Raw genomic sequence first — 23,736 nt, forward strand, 5'->3', positions numbered from 1 at the left:
ATGTGGGCAAAAAGTCTATCCACATTGTTATAATGGCTAAGATAGAATTCTAAGCGAAGATACTTAAAAACTCTATGAACTGGGTGGTGATGGAAGGAATTTAGAAAAAGAGAAGACAGGCAAATGCTGTTCCATTGCACTGCATAACCCTTAAGTTAAAAATCAAATATAACCTCTTGGAGAGAAACTCAACTTGCTGGAATAGTAGGTGATTTTTGCCACTCAGTTAAATAATTACTGATTTTTATCCGCTGAAAATGATGACCAAACCTTCTGGTGTTACATTTTTCATTATTATGGAAAAAAGCAAAGTTTTATTTATGGGCACTACATCTGTTTACTTAAAGATAGCATGAAGTGAATTCTGATCTTAGCTATTTGCTAAAATACAATTTTAATAGAGAGTCTTACGTAGCAATTTTTTTCTATATAGTTTAAATTGTGAATATCTAAAGAAAAACAAGACATGACTTTAAGTTTACGGACACTGGTTCTTCTTTCTGTTTTAAATATCCCCCTGCTTTGAAAGCAGACTATGACCTGTCGTATGTGAGCTACTGTTCCTCAGCCGAAACCCACCCCGAGTACAAATATTTATGTACATATGTGTTTATTTTACTTCCTTAAACCGATTATCTCTCTATATACAGATTTCCTTGTCAGGTTGGCCCTTTTACAGAGCTTATTGTATGTATGTGAAAAGCTTCATTATACTTTTGAGTGAGATGGATGCATAGAACAATCAATGAACTTTTTTAAAGAACACTATGGCTTTAAAAGGAGAGGTGCCCTGTTAATTTTAGGAATTCATATTATAGTCTGTTCTTAAAATTATGAAAAAAATTGTACTTTGCTAATATTAATGTTTAAATGTGAATTTAATATTGTATTGATAATAGCATAGAAATGTAGTGGACTGAGGTGTGCTGGCTTTAATGTATTCAGCTGCAGGTGACAGAGAACCAGCATGATGCCTGTTGTTCACTTAGCAAGGGTTCTGGAAGGAGCTGTTGCTAGCTTTTTCAGCTGTTTGAAACTGTCACTATTCAAAATGTCTTCAATTTTATGGTTTGTTTTTAAATAATAAAAACATGTAAGGAAAGGAACAGTATAATCCTATCACCCAGATTCAATAATTGTAAGATTTTGTTTATGTATTCTTTTCCCTTGTCTCTTTCTTTATCTTTTGTTAAATTATTTCAAAAAGTAGACTAAATACTTCAGTATGCACCACCAAAAGTTATGGATATCGTCCACATTAAAAAAATTAACAATCATTTCTTTGGGTCATCTAATATCCATTTCATATTCAAATTTTATGAAAATGTCAGCAAACACAAATGTCTGCCTTTCTCACTCATCCAGGTTGAGAGGAGCTACATCTTTTGGTTTAAGAGATCTCTCTTTTCAGATTCCTCTGGATTAACCCTGCATGTAGGAATTAAAAAAAAAAAAAACTGCAATGGAGCTAACAGGTTGCAAGAGGTATTTGTGATGGTGATGGATTTATTAGTTTATTTAACAAAGAGACATTGAACCTATTTTTATTTTGAAGCAGAGACCATTTGATTGTAGATTCTTCCTGAGTTTATTTCAGTTTTCCACTCACATCCAACTAAATTCAACGTAAGAAAAACTTACAAGCTTAGTTTCTATTTCACGGCAGCATCAATGTCTTGCTTATTCTGACTCAAAAATCTTGGGGTAAACTTGGGCTCCTCCCTTTCTCTTAACCACCTCTCTGTTACATGACCAAGTGCTTTGACTGGACCTTCAAAATGTTTCTCTTACTTGTTCCCTACTTTCCATTTCCTTCTCCAGTACTCGCTACCTCCCTCCCAAGCTGCAAGTCTCCGAAGTGGAGACCCTACACCTGCTCTCTCTAGTTTTAACTCACCCTACTAATGACTCCCAGGTTGCCTTTGCTTTTTGTAATAACAACAAAACTGACCTTAATGAAATAGTATATGGGAGGCATGGTGATAAAGTCCAAAGTTTACATTAGGGTTCATACCTTGTGTTGTACATTCTATGGGCTTTTACAAGTGTATAGTAACATGCACCCACCCTATCAGTAACATGCAGGGTAGTTCCACTGCTCTAAAAATACCCTGTGCTCTCCCTATCCCCACTTCCTTCTCCCCAGTCCCTGGCCACCACTAATATATCTCCATAGTCTTGCCTTTTCCAGAATGATGTAGTTGGACTTATATATGGCATAAAGTATATAGCCTTTCTAGAGTGTTTTTCCTCACTTAACAGTGTGAATTTAATATTCCTCCATGTCTTCCCATGGCTCGATAGCTCATTTCTTTTAATCACTGCACAATATTGCATTATCTGGATGTACCACTGATTGATTATCCATTCACCATTGGCAATTATAAATAAAGCTACTATAAATATTTATGCACAGGTTTTTGTGTGGGCATACATAGTCAACACATTTGGGTCAATACTGAGGAGCACAATTGCTGGATTGTATAGTAAAAGTATGTTTAGTTTTGGGAAAAAAAATACAACTGCTGAGCTGTCTTCCAAAGTGGCTGTACCATTCTCCATTCCCACCAGCAATGAATGAGAGTTCCTGTTGCTCCACATGCTGGCCAGCATTTCGTGTTGTCAATGTTTGGGATTTTAGCCATTGTGATAGGTGAGCAGTGGTGTATCAATGCTGTTTTAAGTTACAGTGCCCTAAGGACATATAATTAGTATCTTCTCCTATGCTTGTTTGTCATTGTATATCTTCTTCGGAGAGGTGTCTGTTCAGATCTTTTGCCCATTTTTTAAACTGGGTTGTCTGTTTTTTTATTTTTGAGTTTTTAGAGTCTTTGTATATTTTGGATACCAGTCCTTTATCAGACATGTTTTTCAAAAATCTTCCATAAGTCTGTAACTTACCTTTTCATTCTACTAACAATGTCTTTCACATAGCAGTTTTTAACTTGATTGAAGTCCAATTTATTAATTTTTTTTCATGGATTGTGCTTTTGGTGTTATATTTAAAAAATCATCACCAAACCCAAGGTCACCTAGAGTCTCTCCTTTGTTATTCCAGGAATTTAATAATTATTGCATTTTACATTTAGGTCTATGACTCATTTTGAGCTAATTTTTGTGAAAAGTATAAAGTTTGTGTCCAGATTCTTTCTTTATTTTTTTGCCTGTGGATGTCCAGCAGTTCCAACACCATTTGTTAAAAAGCCTGTCCTTTCTCCATTGAATTGCCTTTGCTCTTTTGTCAAAGGTCAGTTGATTACATTTGTGGGATCTATTTCTGCACTCTCTATTCTGTTCTATTTATCCGTTTGTTTTTCCTCCAATACCACACTGTCTTGCTTACTGCAGCTTTATCCTGAGGTAGGTCAGGACTTAGACTCTGCTCTTCTTCAATGTCATGTAGAATATCCTGGATCTTTTTTCTCTCCACACAAACTTTAGAATCAATTTGTCAATATCCACAATATAACTGGCTGGGATTTGTTTGTGATTGTGTTCAATTTATAGATAAATTTGGGAAGAATGGATATCTTAACAATATTGTCTTCCTATCCACGAACATGAAATCTCTTCGTTTATTTAGCTCTTTGATTTCTTTCATCAGAGTGTTGTAGTTACTCATATAGATTGTGTACATATTTTGTTAGATTTATACTTGTATTTCATTTTTTGAAGTGAAAATGTAGATGGTACATGTGACAGGAAAATGGGTTTTTGCAGATGTAATTTTGAAAAAGGGTCTTTGTAGATGGAATAAAAGATCTTGAACTGGATTCTCCAGGTGGGCTTTAAATTCAAAGGCAAGTGCCCTGTTAAGCAGACACAGATGCACAGGGAGAAGGCCATGTGAAGACTGAGGCAGAGTGTAGAGTTATGCGGCCACAGGCTCTGCAGACATCATGGACATGATGCAATTTCTGGAAGATAATTGTGTCCTTTAGTTTTGTAACAAATATTCTAAAATATGTATGTGGTTACATGCACGGATTTGCTCAAGGCAATTAACACATTTATAAAAATCTTTTCTCAATCCGAAACTACTAGGGACCCTTTATTAGGGCTTTGTTGGTTTATAGTAAACTGTCATTTTTTCAATGCAGTTGTGAGCACATGTCATCTTTTACACACACACACACACACACACACACACACACACATACACACACACACACATTCACCCCAGGGGATATCTGCTCTAACTTAAGCTCTTATTTTTTCACTTAAAGCAATAATCCTTAAAGTAGCAATAAGCATTAACAGGGTAGATGGTTTTCAGTCATTTTAGGTTTTAATTTCAGTTAATTCTCTAATAAATAGGGAGCTCTGCGTCCAGACTCCTGATAACTGATTTCTATAAGGAAAGCACATGAGCCTTCTGGACCTTCCTGCATCATGGTCCCAGAGTAACTGCTCCTTATCTCTGATCTGACAACCAAAGGAGGGGGTTGAGTCTCCTAGGTTTACTTTCTCAGCATTCAGTGGCTTACATGGTTGAGCTCAACAAAACAAACAAGCAAACAAACAAAAAACCCAGCTGTGAGTCAGACAAGTACATTAATTTAAGACGAACAAAAAGACCCATGAACACATTCTTTTCCAGGTGAAATTCTTCTTATTTCCCCTCCACCATTTCAGCCCCTTTGTGTCGCGTACACTTGATATTAAAAAGCATTAAATTAGTTGTAGTCATTCTGTTTCCAAAAGCCTACTATATGTTTGAAATTCAAGGGAATAAGAAAACCCACTTTTGGATATTTGGCATGGGCTTCCCTTAATAAAATTTTGGAGGAACCAGATTATTCAGGTTGGGACCAAATGAGAAACCCTCTTGCCCAGTTAAGGGAGTGCAACAACAGAAATCTGTACCTGCATCAATTTCTTCCAAATCTGAGCTCACACAACTGTTGATCTTGATTCGATTCATTAGGCAAAATGGATTGCTCTATGTAGCACTGTACTTGTTTTATGGCTTATGCTCATGGGTGGAATATAAAGTGAGGTTGTGCGGAAGACAGCATGAACATCATGCTGACTTAGAACTGTTTTTTCAATTCAACAGACACAGCAGAAAACCTTGGCTAGAATTTCTTTTGGATTAAAATATAACTATAAAATGGTAGATTCTGTACATTTAAATGAAGGTCTGTGAATTTGTATGCATTTCAAACCTCATTCTCTACAGGTTTCCCTGGATGGGTAAAGCGGAGACTGTTGGTGATTCCAGTGTGTCATAGCACATCACCTGAAGCCACCACATCAGAAAGCCACTGCACAAACCCAGACCTAACACAGCAGCTTTGCAACATCCTGCTTTCCTTTCTCATTTTCTTTTCTTTTTCGAATTTTTATGTCACAGATTTGAAAGCACACAATTGTACTCAAAATGTGAAAAAAATAATTACAGAGTTCTCGCTAATTTAACAGTGCACAGACCAAGCCGTGTGTGTTTGTTTTATTTGTTTATTTGGTTGGTTTGGTGTGCTCTGTGCAAATTGATGCTCTCCATAATTTCCTTTCTTCAGGAGAACAGCGCACTAAGCTGTTTTTCTGGAGCTCAGCGTCTCAGTGTTGGGATACAATGGGGTAGTCATGTGCAGCATGACTAAGCAACCTCGTTAATGGAAGCCTTTCCTGTTTCAAGGCTGCTGAGAGGCTCGTGGGAAACAAGCCAATGGCCTTGGTGAAATGCCATGTGTCTTCACAGCAAAGAAACTGATCATTTCAAGTTGCCAGTGTCACTTCTGACATGGGAGAATGGCCTGCAGAAATGACATTTCTCTGCCACGTATACCTGGAGTCCAGTGGGTGGCTGGATGGTGGTGCTGGTTTAGCTACAATAAGAGGTTCTTTTTCCTTGTTTTTCCTCATGATAAATAGGATTTTTTTCCCCTTTTTTACAGGTACAGAAGATAGAAATATTCATAGACTTTTCATTTAATTTAATGGCTATGTTCATCAATGCCATGGTTAATTCTGAGGATTTTACTCTGTCAATAGCATTTGGAAAAAATAATTCTTCCCTTTTCGTTTTAGCACTGGTTTGATACTTTCTGGGACGTGGCTCTCTCGTTTCTTCTTCCTGACTGGCAGCTCTTCACAGACTCCTTTTGTGGCTCCTCTCCCTCTCCCCACTCCGGAGCTGCAGCGTATCCTGGGATTCAGCCTTCAGCGCCTTCTCTTCTTGCGCTGCACTTACTCCCTGGTGATTCTATTTTATCGTATGGCTTTTAATCTGTTCTACAGCTGGTGATTCCTAAATGCACATCTTTAGCCTAGGCTTCTCCCTGGACTCCAGCTTGCATATCTAAGGGGCCCCACCTGTGTCCCCCAAAATCTTTTCTGTCTTTGTAAGTGGCCACTGAGACCTCTAGTTGCTCAGGCCACAACTTTTACCTACATGCCTCTTTTCTTCTCACCTCCCACTCTAATCCTACAGCAAATCTCTTGAGCTCTTCCTTCAAAATACTTTTTAAAAATCTGAACATTTCTCATCACCTCTGTGGCTTCCACAGTGGTGCCTTGCTTTCACTGGGAGGCACATGGTGGCCTCCTAATGGCTGGAGTGATCCTACTGAGATGAAGCACATTATGCCACATCTCTGCTCTCACCCCTGCGGTGGCTCACTAACCCATCTTGCTCACCAGCCACCGCAGGGCTTCTTCCTCCAGTGTCCACATGGCTCAAGCCCTCACTTCCTTCAAATCTTCACTCAGTGCACTTTTCAGAGACCTCTTCAACCAACGTAAATAAAACACAGACTCCCCCACCACACACTGTCCTCCCTCTTACTCTACATTTTTATCACTTACATCCACCTACACTTCATATATTTATGTGTGGATTTGATATTGTCTTCCTTTTCCATCATTAGAAGCTTCACTGGGCAGGAATTTGCTGCTTTGGTCACTGCAGCCTCCCTAGACCTAGAAGTACACCTAGCTATAGTAGTCCTTAATAATTATTTGTTGAATATGTTGCAAGTACTAACACTGGGGAAATCATGTGAAATAATATGAGCTTAACAACATGAGAATTAACAAATGAAATAATTTGTAAAGTGTCGAGGTGGTCTGGTTTGTTTATTTGCTTTGTTTTTGTTGGGGGAAGGGGAGAGAGTTTAAGTCCCTCTAGTTTTGACGTTACTGAGGAGCGTGCCTGTAAACTTCACTCCTGGGATGAAGCTTGTGTACAAGAGTATGTGGGGGCAAATGGCAAGTCCCCTACCCCTCCTGATGGAAATTCTGGCAAGTTCTCCTACAACCATCCAGGGTGGGGATTGCAATTTTCCTGTCCAGGTGATCGACCTGAACTAGTTTGAAGCATCTGTTTTTGGCTAAATGTAGAGGAAGCTATAGCCATATCATAAATTCTCAAATCAAATCACAACTTCTATTGGATCTAGCATTAAAAATTTACAGAGTTGATGACAAGTTTTTCCTTTGCATTTTCCCAGAGATTCACTTTTATTTTAGAGATTCTTTTTGGCTCATATTATATCCAAATTAGTAATAATACAGAATCAGGTAAGATGAATTATTCTTACAACTACTTTAAAGAAGAAATGAACTGTGTACATTATCATAAATTATTTTTAGGGATATGAAGATCATATATAGAAAATATTCCTATTGACTTGTGAAACATCCTTTTCCTTTAATTTGGACATGAAAAAAATATATGTGATCATGTTATTGCATGTGTGCTCCTATATTTAGTCCTACACAAAGATTTTCTCATCTTTAGAATAGAACAGATGCTCTTTTATGAAACTTTCCGACAGGTAGTTATGTGCCCTCGTTCAGTCTCAAAAAGGAAATTTATGTAGGCCAAGGATGCAGCGGGAAAGTTCTGCTTCTTCCCGCCTTCCCTTTCACTTTCTTTACTTCCCCATTCCTCCCCAACCCCTTCTCTCCCACACACCTATGGAATCACCAGTCTTTCTGATTAACAGCCACAGGCCATTATCATGGCTAGTAATTTACTAGGAAGAATGCTGACATAATCACCCTGGAGAGACAAGAGGACTTCCTGATGCTTTAGTTTGGTGTCTTAGCTAAAAATGATCAAACTACCACCTTCCTGCTGTTTTCAGCTAAATGGAAGATTATGATTATTCAGAGATTTCAGCCTAGTAGAAATTCCCTGACAAGAGTGTGGGGAATGTAAATGTCAGAAAGTCAAAGCACAAGGATGATAAAAACTGTGTGCTGAATTTAATTAACTGTTGACCATGACTAGACTTCATCAATCTGGACCTGTCTGCTGTATCAGCTGCTACTTCATTCAGCTATTCTTGGTTTTATAACATTTGTGTTATGGGAAATTAGAACAATTTCTACAATGCTTTTGATTTTCCCCTCTCATAAACAAAGTACAGTTTTCTGAGGAGACAAGGCTCTCTTGTTGCCTTCTACTGTTGGCCGCCTTTTTCCTAGACCCTTCGCCTGCATCAAGAATCTCTCGACTTTCCCATCACAACAGGCATTTGTTTCCGTCCCTTCACTTGTTCCTTTGTGTATTGTCTAACATCCTATATGTTCCTTTCAGAGTTTGGGGTGGGGGTTGGCAGAGAGGATGCCAGCACGCTATGCTAAAGACCTTTGCAGAGTTAACCTAGATTAAATGAATATATTAAACTAAACCGGATTTAAGCAGTCTTGAATGGGAAATTGTTTCTCTTTGTAATCAACACTTGGGTTGTAATTGATAGGACACATCTTTAAGGAATGTTGAATTTTTTTAAAAATTCCAACAGCAGAACTATGTGTTTCCTTCATGTACAGGACTCTCTTTGAAGCCTGCAACTGCTCTGAGGCTAGAGGGCAGACATGGAGGTACAGCACACACAGACAGACCTTTGAAACAGACAATCTCAACTTTGTAAGAACAAATCTTGGTTTAAAAAAAATCTGAGTTCCTATTCTGGTTCTTTTGTTTCCTCTTTATTTCTGTCTCTGATTAGGCTGAGTTTGACTGTCCAAGGGGATCTGAGAGAAGCTTGTCTTTGGTAAAGGCCTGGAGAGAGATGTTGTGCTGGTATTAAACTCTCCAATTAAAGTCTAAGAAACTGTTGAATCCAGAACCAGAATTTTTGCAGAATTAGTGGAAGTATTTATGTGTCTGTGTCTGTGGGTTGGCACCTGTTATTTTGAAGTCTTAGCCTTGACTTTACATAGTGTTTGCTACGTTGCATCACCCAGTTTATTCCCTAGTTCATTTCCATAAATTAATTCATCAGGAAATATAAGCCCATGCATATTTGTTCCACTAGAGACTGTATGTCATTTATCAATGTTCTGAAAAAGGAAACTGATATTTACTTAATTTATATTATATAGAAGATATAAGCTGCAATACATGTAATTTCCTTTAACCTTCACAACAAACTTATGAGTGAACTATTATAATCACCATTTAAAAATGAGAAAATTATGATGTTAGAGGTTTAAGAATCTTCCACAACATCACACAAATGATAAGTAGCAGAGAGGGATTTTAAACAAGGTCTGGCTTTAAAATGAACCCTCTTGCCGTGCACCCTTATTTTTAATACTTTAGTATTCTGCATTTTGTACCCTTTTACTTTTTGTAAAAAGAAGGCTCATTTCATATTAATTAGTTTGGCATATTCAAAGTAAAGCATTTTGGACACCTTTGAGATGCAAGGCAGTATGAGTGACAGGCTGCCTGTCCAAACATGATGGAGACTTTATTCCGGGCCTGAGGGAAGACAGCAGAATGTGCCTGTAGGTTGAGTCAAATACAGGTGGTAAAGCCTCATTACGGTGCATTGCTAGTTCTTTTTTTTTTCTATTTAATTTAATTATTTTAATGTCTTTATCAAAGTTGTACCTGTATATAGAAAGCAAATGTAAAACAAAACAAAAGTGCTTTCCCTACCTTTCCCACATCCCATTCATTACATGCAATCACTTTCAGCTCTATTACTGCTTTATTTTCATGTTTTAAATAAAAACTTAAACTACTACTTCTTAATGACTCATTTATGGATTTTACGTTCCCCTATCTTCTTCATCCTCTCAGCTACCACCCCAAACACTTGTAATACATAGACACATGCAAATATACATAGGCACTTCTATCTCCAATCTTCCTATTTAATTAGTAGCAATTTTTGGCTGAATTGGAAATTAGTGTTCGCAATTTATGATTACGTGAGTTTTATTCATGGATAACACATGGTGTATTTTGAATATAGGTCTCCTTTGTTCATTTTTATGTTCTTAGAATTAATAATGCCTTTAAAAAGTTTTTTTTTTTGATTGGCTTTCTGAGTACCTATTAACAAGTTTCCGCCTTTAGGAGAACTATGACAGTCCTGTCAATTCCATCTGAACATCAGGTAGTCTAATAGTTAACGTTTTGCTCTTGGTGATGTCCCTCCTGGAACCTGTGTCCCCTGCTGGCGCCCCATCCGCAGGATTCCAGCTCAACTGCTACAAAGAGGAAACCTCCTGCCAGCAGGGCAGAGGGTGGTCCCTGGCTGTACCATGAGAAGAAATAATTTCATAAATGTACATATTACTACTTTTTACTAAAAAATGAAGATTTTATTGAAATAGCCTTTTTAAAAAATCTCGTGAAGATATCTTTTCTTAGAAAAGGAAAGGATAAAACTAACTTTTCTATGCATCAAATATTATATAAGAGATCATAAAACTACAATCACTGACAATATTTATTTTCACTTATTTGTGGCTTGTGTCAAGTACTGAATTAAGGAATCTAATGAACTAGATAATATTATTCTCATTTTGTAGATCAAAAGACTCAGGGCCATATGGTTTAAATAACTTTGCTCATGATCACATTGCTAATAAGTTTCAGAATTGGAATATGAATATTTTGAGTACAAAGCTGTAGGCTTACACCACTCCACTCTACTATATTGACTTCCCATAAGAGAATTTATAGAAAACTAAATAAAATGTCATAAAATTATATGTAATCATAAATTAGAAAAGTTATCCACTATGACCAAATGGGTTATACCAGGAATGGCAGGATAGTGTAAAATATCCATTTTGATTTCAGAATAAATATATTACCAGAAAATAGAACAAAGAGGAAATTGTTTTAATGTTAAGTCTATTTCAAAAAACAGCATATGCAAACATAAGAGTAAGATACTATCAGAATTTCCATTGATCCATACATTTACAAATGTACCACATGACCAATCAATATTGTTCTGGACATTTTGGTCAATGCAATAAATAAGACATGAAATAGAAAAAGGAGACATAAAGTATAGCCCATTAGACAGGTTTGCATTACTTAAACTTGCATAATTGCTTACATAACAAATGCAAGAGAATCAATTGGAAAAGAACCTAGAAATAAGTATGAATATTCAACAAAGCACATACATGTTAAAACACAAGTAAAATTTTCTCATATACCATCCATAATGTTTGATGATATAGGGATGGGGAAATATTTGTATTGTGATAGCAATTGAAAACTAGAACAAACAGAAAAAGAAATAAAATTCAAAAAATCTTCTAGTAATCTTCCTAAGGAGAATTATACTGGACATATACAAAGAAAACATAGTAAGAAACTTAAAAGTGAATTTTAAGAAATGGGGAAATATGCCATTATCACATACTTGAGTGAGTAAATAATGTTACAGATGTTTATTCTTTCCAAATTAATTTATAGTTTTAATACAATTATTAGCCATGGAATAAAAGAAAGAAGGTTTAGTGAGGATGCCGAGAGTGAGGGATTAAAGTTATAGAAGATCATTTAGAAAAAAATTAGAATCAGTGGAGAGAATAAAAGTGTGGGTAGTTTTGGCCGTAACAGATATACAATAATATTTCAGTTTAAACATTGTGCTTCTGTTGCTAGCTTCAACAGAAGGGCGAATTGGAGAAAGCAGTGTTTTCACTGCGTGTGTGTGTGTGTGTGTGTGTGTGTGTGTGTGTGTGGTAAAGAAAACATACCAAACCAATGGGGGAATGAATTATTTGATTAATGATATTGGGAAGATCTTCTCATTTAGAGTATTTGGAGAAACAAAAAAGAAAACAACATCTTTATTTTCAAAGGGGGCTTGGAAGGCATATAAGATACTTCAGACATCAGCTACTTTGCAATGTGTCCTAGCCCTGCTTTGTCTAAGCTGATTAGGAGGAGGACTCAGAAGAGTTTGAAGAAAACATTTTACTGCAGATTAACAAATATTTTGTCAATTTTACCTAAATGTATGCAAATTATGATGTAGGTAACATGCTAAATTTCTAAGAAAGGCCTGTGTTTTTTGAAAGTAGAATAATAAAATAATTCTGGTGGGTGAGTGGCTCTTTTTTCCCTGAATTTTGTATTTGTCAGCTCTTGGAAACCACATTTATGAATGTCTGCTGTGCCCTTTATCCTGAGAGAATATGAAAGAAGCCAGGGGCAACAGTGATGCTATACATGTGAGGAGACACAGCATGGGTCCCATGTGAGAGGCACCCAGCACAACCCACAAATTATTACAATAAAAGACAGTATAGATTCTATGTCTCTATAGGCTTAGGCGAATTCTGCTCAATTTTTTCATGCAGAGGGCACTGATCCTCTTTGGTATAGGTTATCTCTAAGGCTCAAATATTTTACCAATTAACTATTAAAATTTGAAATGCAGAAAATCTGCTTTCTGCAACTTAACAAATTTTTTTTTTAAGATTGTAACAATTATTTACAAATGTGGGAGGGGGGAGTTTCCCACATTCCCACAAACTTTACTTTTTATGTTATCTACAAAATTCGTGTATCATTGTAGTCAGTTATTTGAAATTTATAGCTTTTTAATGGGTTTATTCCCATGTGCTCTTCTTTATTCCTCCTTTTATGAGTATATCTCTGTGTGTGTTTGTGTACATACACATACGTATGCATATTTTTCATAGTTGTCTATTCTTAACATTTTTGCATCCTTCTATGGGAATATTCTGTCTCAAAATATTAACAATCTATTATTCTTAAAGATCCGAAAGGAAAGGATGCTAGAATACTCTGTAAATAAGAATACAATGCGACTTAATATACGAGGGCAAATACTTCCAAACACGTCTTCGGGGAAATGATGAATTAGTGCCTGAATACCATAACATATTAAGTACTAGCCAATAAAGTTTGTTTAAAGAAGGTCATTTCAACCAAATTTAAGTGTAATTCTCAGATAAGATAACATCCGTAGCAGATATCAAGACTGTGGTGGGTTGAGGTCACCTGCAGAGAGAACCGTTGAGTTGAATGTTTTTATAACAGGTTGGAGGGTCCTGGAAGGAATGCATATTAGTAGAGTTGGATGGCTTCAAACTAGTTTAAAATGAATCTGTCTAGACTGGAGTCAGTGTTAGTGTCTGGGAAGAGTATTTATAGACACTCTTTGATATCTATACAACATTTTCTGCTATGGAATATTTATTATTGCCCCAAAAGAATAAAAGTTAGCACAGTGTTCACATTGCTAGAATATCCAAATTAGGATGAGTAGAGTAGACATTTTCAAATTAGTTTTAAGGAATGCTATTTTAATATGTTTTAAAAAGAAATAAAATACTCTGGTGAAATGGAAATGTAAGGTTAAGCATGAGTTAAATTTTAAGCTGGAAAAAATTAGGGTGCTTCTACAATGAAGTGCTTCTCTGAAAGTATAAAACTTAGATGAACTGTAAAGATCAAAAAGTTGGTGATAAAATAATGACATCATAGAAAATGAAAAATTGTATGGAAGTAGTAATGTCTGGAAATTGTTGAGCTAATTCAGGCAGGAGGAAAGATAATGAAAGCGGGTAATGGACTGTAATTAAGTGCTCAGACCTCCTGCAAACCTGTGTAAGAGTCAATAGTTACTCTGCTTCAAGATAGAAACACTAAAGCCTTGGCAAGGAGTACCAAGAACTCTTTTCAAAGAAAAAACATACTGAAAATTTCTAAAAAAAAAAACAACACTGGAAGGCTTGTAAACCTGTGACCTGCTTACACACATTTACACACGCATGTTCTCACCTATGTAAGGAGACTATTGATTGTGCTACTTACAACCAAAGTGAGTTCTGGGAATATTATCCTTGCTTGTGCTTTGATGGTATAGGATGTTGATGGAGAGAAATCTCTGATGGAAGTCAGAATAATTCATTTTATAATTCTGGAAAGATCATTATTGACTGCAAATCACAAATCTTTAACAGGATAAACGTGCATTTGCAGAGCAAGTATCATCCATCTGTTGTGATTTGAGTGATGTAAAGGGTGCTCACCCAAAAATATGGTAGATGAGTCAGCCATGGTGCCTACAATGCCAGAGATAATTGTCCTCCCTATGAAGATGCATTTCATTGGAATACAGCACTTACCCACAGCTCACTAAGTATCTGGTGAGATGAGACCAAACACATGAAGGTTAATTAATTTTCTAGGGGTGTTATCTGGTGTAATGAGAAAAGTGTAAACCTTAAAATTAAAACAAAACAAAACAAACAAACAAACAAAAAAAGGTTTTGAAAGCCAGCTTTACCATGACCTAATCTGGGACTTGAGACTTGCTAACTCAACCTCTGTCAGTCCCACTTTCTGCACCTGTAATGGGAGAATGATAATAGCAATTTGACAGTATTGCTCTAAAGATTAAATGAGATAATGTAGGAAAACCTACAGACTTATCATAGGTGCTCAATGTAGGATTGCTTTTACTGTTATAAAATTAATGGTAGAAATAACAATTAAACACTGTTTCTATGTAATTCTTTAGTTTAGATTCTGTAGCTAGTGCTATCAGAGAGTAGACCAGTGTTTTTGAGTGTGAGGAATATTCATCTTCACATATTCAGGACCTGACACAGAACAAGGCATGAAGTAGGTATTTAGAATCCACCTCTTTAATTTGAAGTACACTGCAGTTGAATTTCTACACTGTTCATGTTTCTTTGTTAAGTTTGGGGAAAGCATAATTTATCTCTTAGTATAAACCTTAAATGTGTTTTAATATTTTTTTTCAAATTTTCCAAAGTTTTTTTTTCCATTTTTTTATTATGTTAGAATACACATAACATAAAATTTACCATCTTCATGCTTTTTAAGTGCACAGTAAGTGCTATTAAATACATTAGTAATATTGTGCAACCAGCAGCACCACCATCCATGTCCATAACCCTTTTCATCTTACAAAACTGAAACTCTATACTCATTAAATAATAACTCTCTATTTCCCCTCTCCCCAGCCCTTGGAAACCACCCTTCTGTCTTTATGATTTTGACTACTCTGAGTACCTCATAAAAGTTGAATCATATAATATTTGTCTTTTTGTGAATAGCTTATTTCACTTAGCATAATGTCTTCAGGGTTCATCCATGTGTAGCATATGTCAGAATTTCCTTCCATTTTAAGTCTAAGGTTTTGTTGTATGTATAGACCACATTTTGCTTATGCTTTTACTCATCGGTGGGTGCTTGGGTTGTTTCCACATTTTAGCTATTGTGAATTATGCTGCTATGAACATTGGTGTACAAGTATTTATTTAAGACTGTTTTCAATCCTTTTGGGTGTATACCCAGAAGTAGAATTGCTGGAATCTATGGTAATTCTATTTTTTAATTTTTTGAGGAGCTGTAATACCGTTTTCCACAGTGGCTATACCATTTTCCATTCCCACCAACAGTGCACAAGGGTTCCAGTTTCTTCACATCCTTCCCAACACTGGATATTTTCTTTCTTTTTGATAGTAGCCATCCTAAGGGGTATGAGGTGGTAACTCATTATAGTTTTGAGTTGCGTTTTCCTAATGGTTAGTTGTTATTAATGACGTCCAGCATCTTTTCATGTGCTTATTGGCCATTTGTTTATCTTCTTTGGAGAAAGTCTACTCAAGTCCTCACTCATTTTTCAATCCAGTTCTTTGTTTTTTGTTGAGCTTAAGGAGTTCTCCATGTATTCTAGATCATAACCCCATATCAGCTATATGACTTGTAAATATTTTCTCCCATTCTGTGAAGTGCATTTTTACTCTATTGATAGTGCTTTTGATGCACAAAAATTTTAAATTTTCATAAAGTCCAATTTATCTATTTTTTCTTTTGTTACCTGTGCCTTAGGTGTCATTTCCAAGAAAAAATTGCCAAGTCTAATATATGAGGATTTTGCTCTATGTTTTCTTCTAAGAGTTTTATACTTTTAGATCTTATTAACACATATGGATGTTTGATCCACTTTGAGTTTGTTTTTCAATGTGGTGTTAGGTAAGGGTCCAGCTTCATTCTTGAGCACATAGATTTCCAGTTTTTACAGCACAACAGCATCATTTGTTGAAAATATAGTCCTTTCCCTATTGAATGTCCTTGTCACCCTTGTCAAAAATCACTTGACCATATACAATAGGGTTTGTTTCAGGGCTTCTTATTATATTTCTTTGGTCTATATGGTCTGTTTTTATGCCAGTACCACACTATTTTGATTATTGTAGCTTTGTAGTGAATTTTGAGGTCAGGAAATATGATTCCTTCAACTTTGTTCTTCTTTTTTAGTATTGTTTTGGCTATTTCGGTCACTTGAGTTTCCATATGAATTTTAGGATTTTTGATAAGGATTACATTGAATCTATAGATTGCTTTGGGTGGGCGAACATGGGATGTGTTTCCAATTATCTGTGTTTTCTTTAATTTCTTTCAGCAATGTTTTGCAGTTTTTATTGTATGTGTCTCTTACCTCTTTGGTTAAGCTAGTTCCTAAGTGTTTTATTCTTTCTGAAGCATTACAAATGAAATTGTTTCTGTAATTTCCTTTTCAGGCTGTTCATTGTTAGTGTATAGAAATACAATTGGTTTTTGTGTGTTGACTTTGTATCCTGCTACTTTGCTGAATTCATTTATTGGTTCTAACAAGTTTTGGTTTTTATAGAATCCTTAGAGTTTTCTACATATAAGATCATATCATCTGGAAACAGAGATAATTTTACATATTTCTTTCCAATTTTGATGCTTTTATTTTTTTTTCTTGCCTAATTGTTCTGGCTAGAACTTCCAGTACTATGTTAAATGGAAGTGGCAAGAGTAGGGATCCTTGTCTTGTTCCTGATCTTAGAGGAAAGGCTTTCAGTCTTTCGCCATTGAATATGGTGTTTTCTGTGGGTTTTTCATTTACAGCTTTTATTATGTTGAGGTAGTTTCTTTCTAGTCCTAATTTTTGAGTGTTTTTATCATGAAAGGATGTTGCATTTTGTTAGATGCTTTTTCTGTATCAAGATAATCATGTGGGGTTTCCCCCTTCATTCATTAATGTGGTATATAATATTGATAAATGTTTATAGGTTGAACCATCCTTCTATTCCAGGAATTAATCCCAATTGGTTATGGTGTAAAATTCTTTTAACATGTTGCTGAGTTCAGCTTTCTAGGTTTTTTGTTTGTTTGTTTTTAGGATTTTTGCATTGATGTCCATCAGGGATATTGGTCTGTGATTTTCTTTTCTTGTAGGCTTTTTACCTGGCTTTAGTATCAGGTAATGCTGGCTTCACAGAATGAGTTAGGAATTTTTTCTTTCCTCTTCAATTTTTTGAAAACATCTGAGAAGGATTGGTATTAGTTCTCCTTTAAATGTTTGGTAGAATCCGCCAGTGAAATCCTCAGGTCCAGGGCTTTTCTTAGTTGGGAGATTTTTCATTAGTGATTCAATATCCTTACTCATTATAGGTCTATTCAGATTTTCTATTCCTTTGTGATTTAGTCTTGATGTTTTGTGTTTCTAGAAATTTGTCCATTTCATCTAGGTTATCCAATTTGTTGGCATACAGTTTTTCATAGTACTCCCTTATAATCCTTGTTAGAATTAGTAATAGTATCCCAGTTTTCTTTCTGAATTTAGTAATTTTAGTCTTTGCATTTTTAGTCCGTCTAGCTAAAAGTTTGACAATTTTGTTGATCTTTTCAGAGAACCAACTTTTGGTTTCATTGATTTTCTCTATCATTTTTCTGTTCTATATTTCATTTATCTATGCTCTGATCTTTATTATTTCCTTCCTTCTGCTAGCTTTGGGTTTAGTTTGTTCTTCTTTTTCTTGTTCTTTAAGCTGTAAAGTTGGGTTATTGATTTGAGATCTTTCTTGTTTTTTTTAATGTAAGTGTTAATTAACTAATTAATTAGTATAAGCTATAAATTTCCCCCTTAGCACTACTTTCACTGTATCTGGTAAGTTGTGTTTTCATTTTCATTTGTTTCTGAGTATTTTCTAATTTCCCTTAGGATTTCTTCCATGGTCCATTGGTTAAGAGTGTGTTGTTTAATTTCCACAAGTTTGTGAATTTCCCAGTGTTACTTCTGTTATTGATTTATAATCCTATTGTGGTCAGGAAAGATACTTTGTGTGATATCTATCTTTTTCAGTGTATTGAGACTTAATTTGTGGCCTAACATATTGTGTGTTCTGGAAGATGTCCCATGTGCAATTGAGAACAATGAGTATGCTGTTTTTGTTGAGTAGAGCCATCTGTATATGTCTGCTATATCTAGATGGTTTATTGGGTTGTTTAAAGAATATTCTTTTGTAGGTCAATTTATGCTTGTGTGGGCTCCAAAGCCAGATTTAAACCATTCCTATATGTGTAATCGTAGGTAGGTTACTTAATTCCTCCCTGTCTTGGTTTCCTAGTCTGTACAAAGAAGATACTATGATAATGTTTACCTCACAGGATTGTTGTAAACCTTAAATATGGACTGACATGAAATAAATGTTGACTAAAGGATCGGTGTAATTATTTTGACATTGAGATATTGCCCTCAGGATATGAAAGATACTTGAGAAGTGCACATGTGCTAATGAATCAGCTGTACATCCTTGAAATCCACCACTTCCCACAGAAATGTGTTGGTCCTCTACCTGCAGAAGTGAGCCACTGCTGCCAACCACCTTACTCTTGGCAGCAGGTTTATATGTTTTAGGGGTGCTGCCATAAAGTCTTTCAATCCAAAATGTTGTCATATTTCTTGTCACCTCCTTTAATACCTAATGGGATGTGACCATATGCTTTAAGGTCTATGCCTTTCTTTTCATTTAGATCTGCCCAAAAGAAAGAAAACCAAATTCACATTGAGAAATTTGTAATTCTCCTACTGTACACTTTCTGTCATCTAAAATCTAGAAATGATAGTTTTTGACCTAGATCTATTGGGCTAGAAATGTTCAAGTATCTGGTTAATGACACAATTTACATTTGGATGATTTTAGTAACTAAACTGTGTAAGTAGGATTGAAAATGATATCTGATTTTAACCAGCTCCACTACTTCCTAGACACTTGTGTTTTGTCTAGATCTATACCTTCTAGGTGTGGTACACACTCAGTATTCTGCCTTCTTTGGTGCCTGTGAGCACATGTGCCTCTAACTTTGCCCTGGCTAGAGTTGATTAGCTCAAGGGCAGCTGAATTAAGCAAGTCCAATCACAGCTTTTACAGATGAGGCTTGATGGACCTAAAATGTACTAGAACTCACCTGTGGGCTGCAACATAGAAACAAGGCACCCCAGAGCGCACGAAACCTACCTCCCTTCCTGGCTTTGTTATTCAACTCCTCCTCCAGTTGTGTATGACACTAAATTCTTCCCAAAGCTCTCCATATGCTTAAGCTGGTTGGAGTTGGATTTTGCTACTCACAATAATTTAGTGGAATTTATTTCATTAAAATATACTTGTGAGCTCCAATTTAAGGAAACAGACCAAAGTGGGGTGGGGGGAGAGAGACAGAAAGTTAAATTGAGGAAATACATTTGTTTAACTTTTAAAAGCTTCTTAGATTTATAATTGCTGGCATAAGTTTTTGTATCTTCCTATATTTTGGAAATGATGTGATTTACATAGAGATATAAGACTATTACATAAAATAGATAACACCACTATTGTATAAATTTTATTAGATAAAATAAAGCACAGTATGGACTCTAATCCAACATTGTAAGCTGCAAAATAACATTCTAATAACTCTAATCCAACATTGTAAGCTGCAAAGCATTCTGCAAGTGTTTGGGTTTAAAAATTGAAGGTTCATTTACCTTAACATATGTTTTCCCATGGAAAAAAATGCTATATTCTTAGGACCTCTTAAACTTAGAACAAGATAAAGAGATGCATATTCAATTACTTGTAATATGTTGAGTATTTCTTAATCACTTTAAGTTAATTTTTGCCATAAGACATTCAATTCACCATGGAGTTAGTATTTTTAAATATTTGGGAAGTTTTTTTCCCTTGAATATAAACTTGTAAATTCTCATAATGCCATATGGTGGAGCTGGTGGACAAAGGTTGACTCGTACAGTTTTCATTGTCCTGTTTGCTATGTATGAGATTTTATTTTTTACAACGTTTATTACCATGTAAAGTCAGATAAATTTCCTATGAAACTTACTATTTGCTTTTGTATTTTTATTTAAAATTCCTGTACCTAGTTTTAGTATCTTAGTTCTTAAAAAGGTGCAAAGATAAATAATAGCCGTAATGATTTTTCCATCAGAGGTAATATCTTTCAAAGAAGGCAAATTATGGGACATAGTGTTCACATTGCAACTTCAATTAATATGCAGATACAGTCAAGTGTCCCTTGACAATGGGGATACATTCTGAGAAATGTGTCATTAAGTGAATTCGTCCTTAGGTGAACATCATAGAGTGCACTTTACAAACCTAGATAGAATAGCCCACTACACACTTAGGCTATATGGTACAGCCTGTTCCTCCTATGCCACAAGCCTGTACAGCATGGTCCTGTGGGGAGTATTCTAGGAAATTGTAACACAATGGTAAGCGTTTGTGTATCAACACATCTAAGCATAGAGAAGGTACAGTAAAAATAAGTATAGAAGACAAATAATGGTACACCTGTATAGGGCACTTACCATGAATGGAGCTTGCTGGACTGGAAGTTGCCCTGGGTGAGTCAGTGAGTGAGTAGTGAGTGCATGTGAAGGCCTAGGACATTGCTGTACGCTACTATAGACTTTATATACACTGTACACTTAAGCTACACTAAATTAAAAAAATTTATTTTTCTTTCATAATAAATTAAACTTAATTTACTGTAACATTTTTACTTTATAATTTTTAATTTTTTTAGCTTTTGACACTTGTAATAACACTTAGCTTAAAACACAAACATTGTCCAGCTGTACAAAAATATTTTCTTTCTTTATAAGTTTATTCTTATTCTATAAGCTTTTTTCTACTTTTAAAATTTTTATCTTTATTTTATTTTTTTACTTTTTAAAATTTCTGTTAAAAACCAATACTTGAACACACACAGTAGCCTAGGTCTACACAGGGTCAGGATCATCAATATCATGGTCTTCCACCTCCATGCCTTGTCCCACTGGAAAGTCTTCAGGGACAATAACATTCATGGAGCTGTTACCTCCTGTGATAAAAATGCCTTCTTCTGGAATAATTCCTGAAGGACCTGCTTGAGGCTGTTTTACAGTTTTTGTTTTTGTAAGTAGGAGTACACTCTAAAATAATGATAAAAAGTTTGTATAGTAAATACATAAACCAGTAACATAGTTGTTGATTATCATTAACGAGAATTAAGTACTATACGTAGTTGTATGCACTATACTTTTATACTACTGGCAATGCAGTAGGTTTGTTTACACTAGCCTCACCACAAACACATGAGTAATGCATGTTGCACTACGATGTTATGACCACTATGTCACTAGGTGAGAGGAATTTTTCAGCTCCATTATAATCTTGTGGGATCTTTACTGTATATGTGGCCCATTGTTGACTGAAATATTGTAGCTGATTGTATTTGTAAAAGAAGTATGGTGTTTCTAAGGCATACTATAATTTCAAATACTTTAAGTGACTATATATATTCAGGGTTTAGACACACAGAAAATATTACACGTATGTATTTCACTCACTAACTTTTCCTCAAACAAAATAAATAGTATTGCTCTAAAATCAACATGTTTATAATTTGAAATCAAGAAACATTTGTTCAGTTAATCTATGAGACTGGGCTCATTACACTTGATCAGCTTTGTTAATTATAATTTATATGACATTGATACAGAATGATGAGAAAATAATTACACTTGTCTGTAATGGGTAAAACTATACCAGCTTGTGTGAACATAAAAACATTAATAAAATAACTATTTCATACATAGAATTTATAATCTAGTTTAAAGAATAACACAAGTTTATAAAAATTAATTAACACTAAAATTTTAATATATTATTCTAGACTAAAACTGAAGAGCTATCACAGCAAAATATACATTTGGGATACTAATAAATTTAAGGAACATGGCTTGGAGTATGCAAAGGAATTTGTGTTGTGCAGAAAGATTGAGAAGGCACAGACAGTAAATTAATAGCTATCTGCAGACTTCTGACTTGAAAGGTAAAAAATTGCTCATTAAACATGTTTATTAGTAATATCATTGGCCAATTTATTGAAAGTCAAAAGCTGTACAAAACGTTTAGATGCATTTAAGAAACAGTAGGCAAGAATATATTGAAGTTTTTCCAGTTCATCTAAAATTATAAACCATATACATTTTGTCTTCTATAGACAAAACACATGGTTTTCGAAAAAGGGTCACATTCAATTAAATATTATCAATTATAAGCTAATTGTACTCTCTAAAATTTAGTTTAACATGTTGTACTTGAGTCTGAAATGGACACTATATGTCTCCAGAAGGAATTAGCTCACACTGAATTTTCCAGGCATGTCGAAATGTTAGGGATGAAAGGCATAAGGTACCTAATGGCAGCTTAATGGCAAACTGATAAAAGTTAAGGAGAAAATTAGTTTTTCTAATAAGTTTGCTAAGATCATGCTACTGGCAATGTTAGAATGAGTTCAGTAAGAGATAACAGGAAACATTTGTAGAGTGTCAACTTCACATTCAAAACAAGATTTATTTAAGGTCTACAAAAACCTTGGGCTGCACATGTTTTAATCCCCTTTTTGCAGGTGAGGAAACTGAGTCCTAGAGAGATTAATAATATACCCAAGGTCCCATGTTGACACAAGTGGCAGAGCTAGGCTTCAAGTTCATATCTGTCTGACTCAAATTCTATTCTCTTAACTACATGCAGGTAGATTTAATTTTGAGCCCTGAATAACTTAGACTATTAATGCCGTTGACAAGAGAAAAAACAAATTTGGGAAGAAAGATGATGAGTTTGGTTCAAAACATGTATAATTAGAGCAATACAATTTATTTTTTAGCTGAAAAATAATTTAAGGAATATGTAGGTTATTACATTGTACAAATGTTTAGCAGGCCACTATTGAGTATAAATTACACAGCAGTTACTCAATAGACCTTGAAGATAAGACAAAGATAAGCTCATAGTCAAGGGATGAAGAGAGACATGTAAAACACAATTATAACACTGAGAGTGTTTTAATGGACTTATTTAATGGGAATAAAAGAAGATGTACCTCATTCTGACTAGAGATGGGTTCAAGTACCTAGCACTTAATGCGTAATCTTGAAAGCATGAATAAAGGCAGTCTTCTCAAAAGAGATGACATTTGCACTGGGTCTAAAAAATGAATGAGTTCAGCAGACCCATAAGGTAGCAGGTGAGAGGAAGAAAATTCTAGTTAAAATAAATAATTCCTAATGCAGTAGTTTTGTGATACTAAGGCCCAAAGAAGTTAAATGATTCTCCAAAGGTAGGACTGCTCCTTAGTGCAAAATGCAGGACCCCTAG

General features: G+C 35.2%; 1 long non-coding RNA gene across 1 annotated transcript in view; it reads left to right on the top strand.

Annotated features, from left to right (window-relative positions):
* Window positions 1-5,282, top strand: part of LOC123649228 — a 31,097-nt gene extending 25,815 nt beyond the window's left edge. Inside the window, exon 3 of the long non-coding RNA XR_006738929.1 lies at window positions 5,183-5,282. This is a non-coding gene — a long non-coding RNA (uncharacterized LOC123649228). The remainder of the gene's footprint in view (window positions 1-5,182) is intronic.
* The last annotated feature ends 18,454 nt before the right edge of the window (window positions 5,283-23,736 follow it).

This window comes from Lemur catta, chromosome 13 (genome assembly GCF_020740605.2).
Source record: "Lemur catta isolate mLemCat1 chromosome 13, mLemCat1.pri, whole genome shotgun sequence".
Taxonomy (NCBI): Eukaryota; Metazoa; Chordata; class Mammalia; order Primates; family Lemuridae; genus Lemur; species Lemur catta.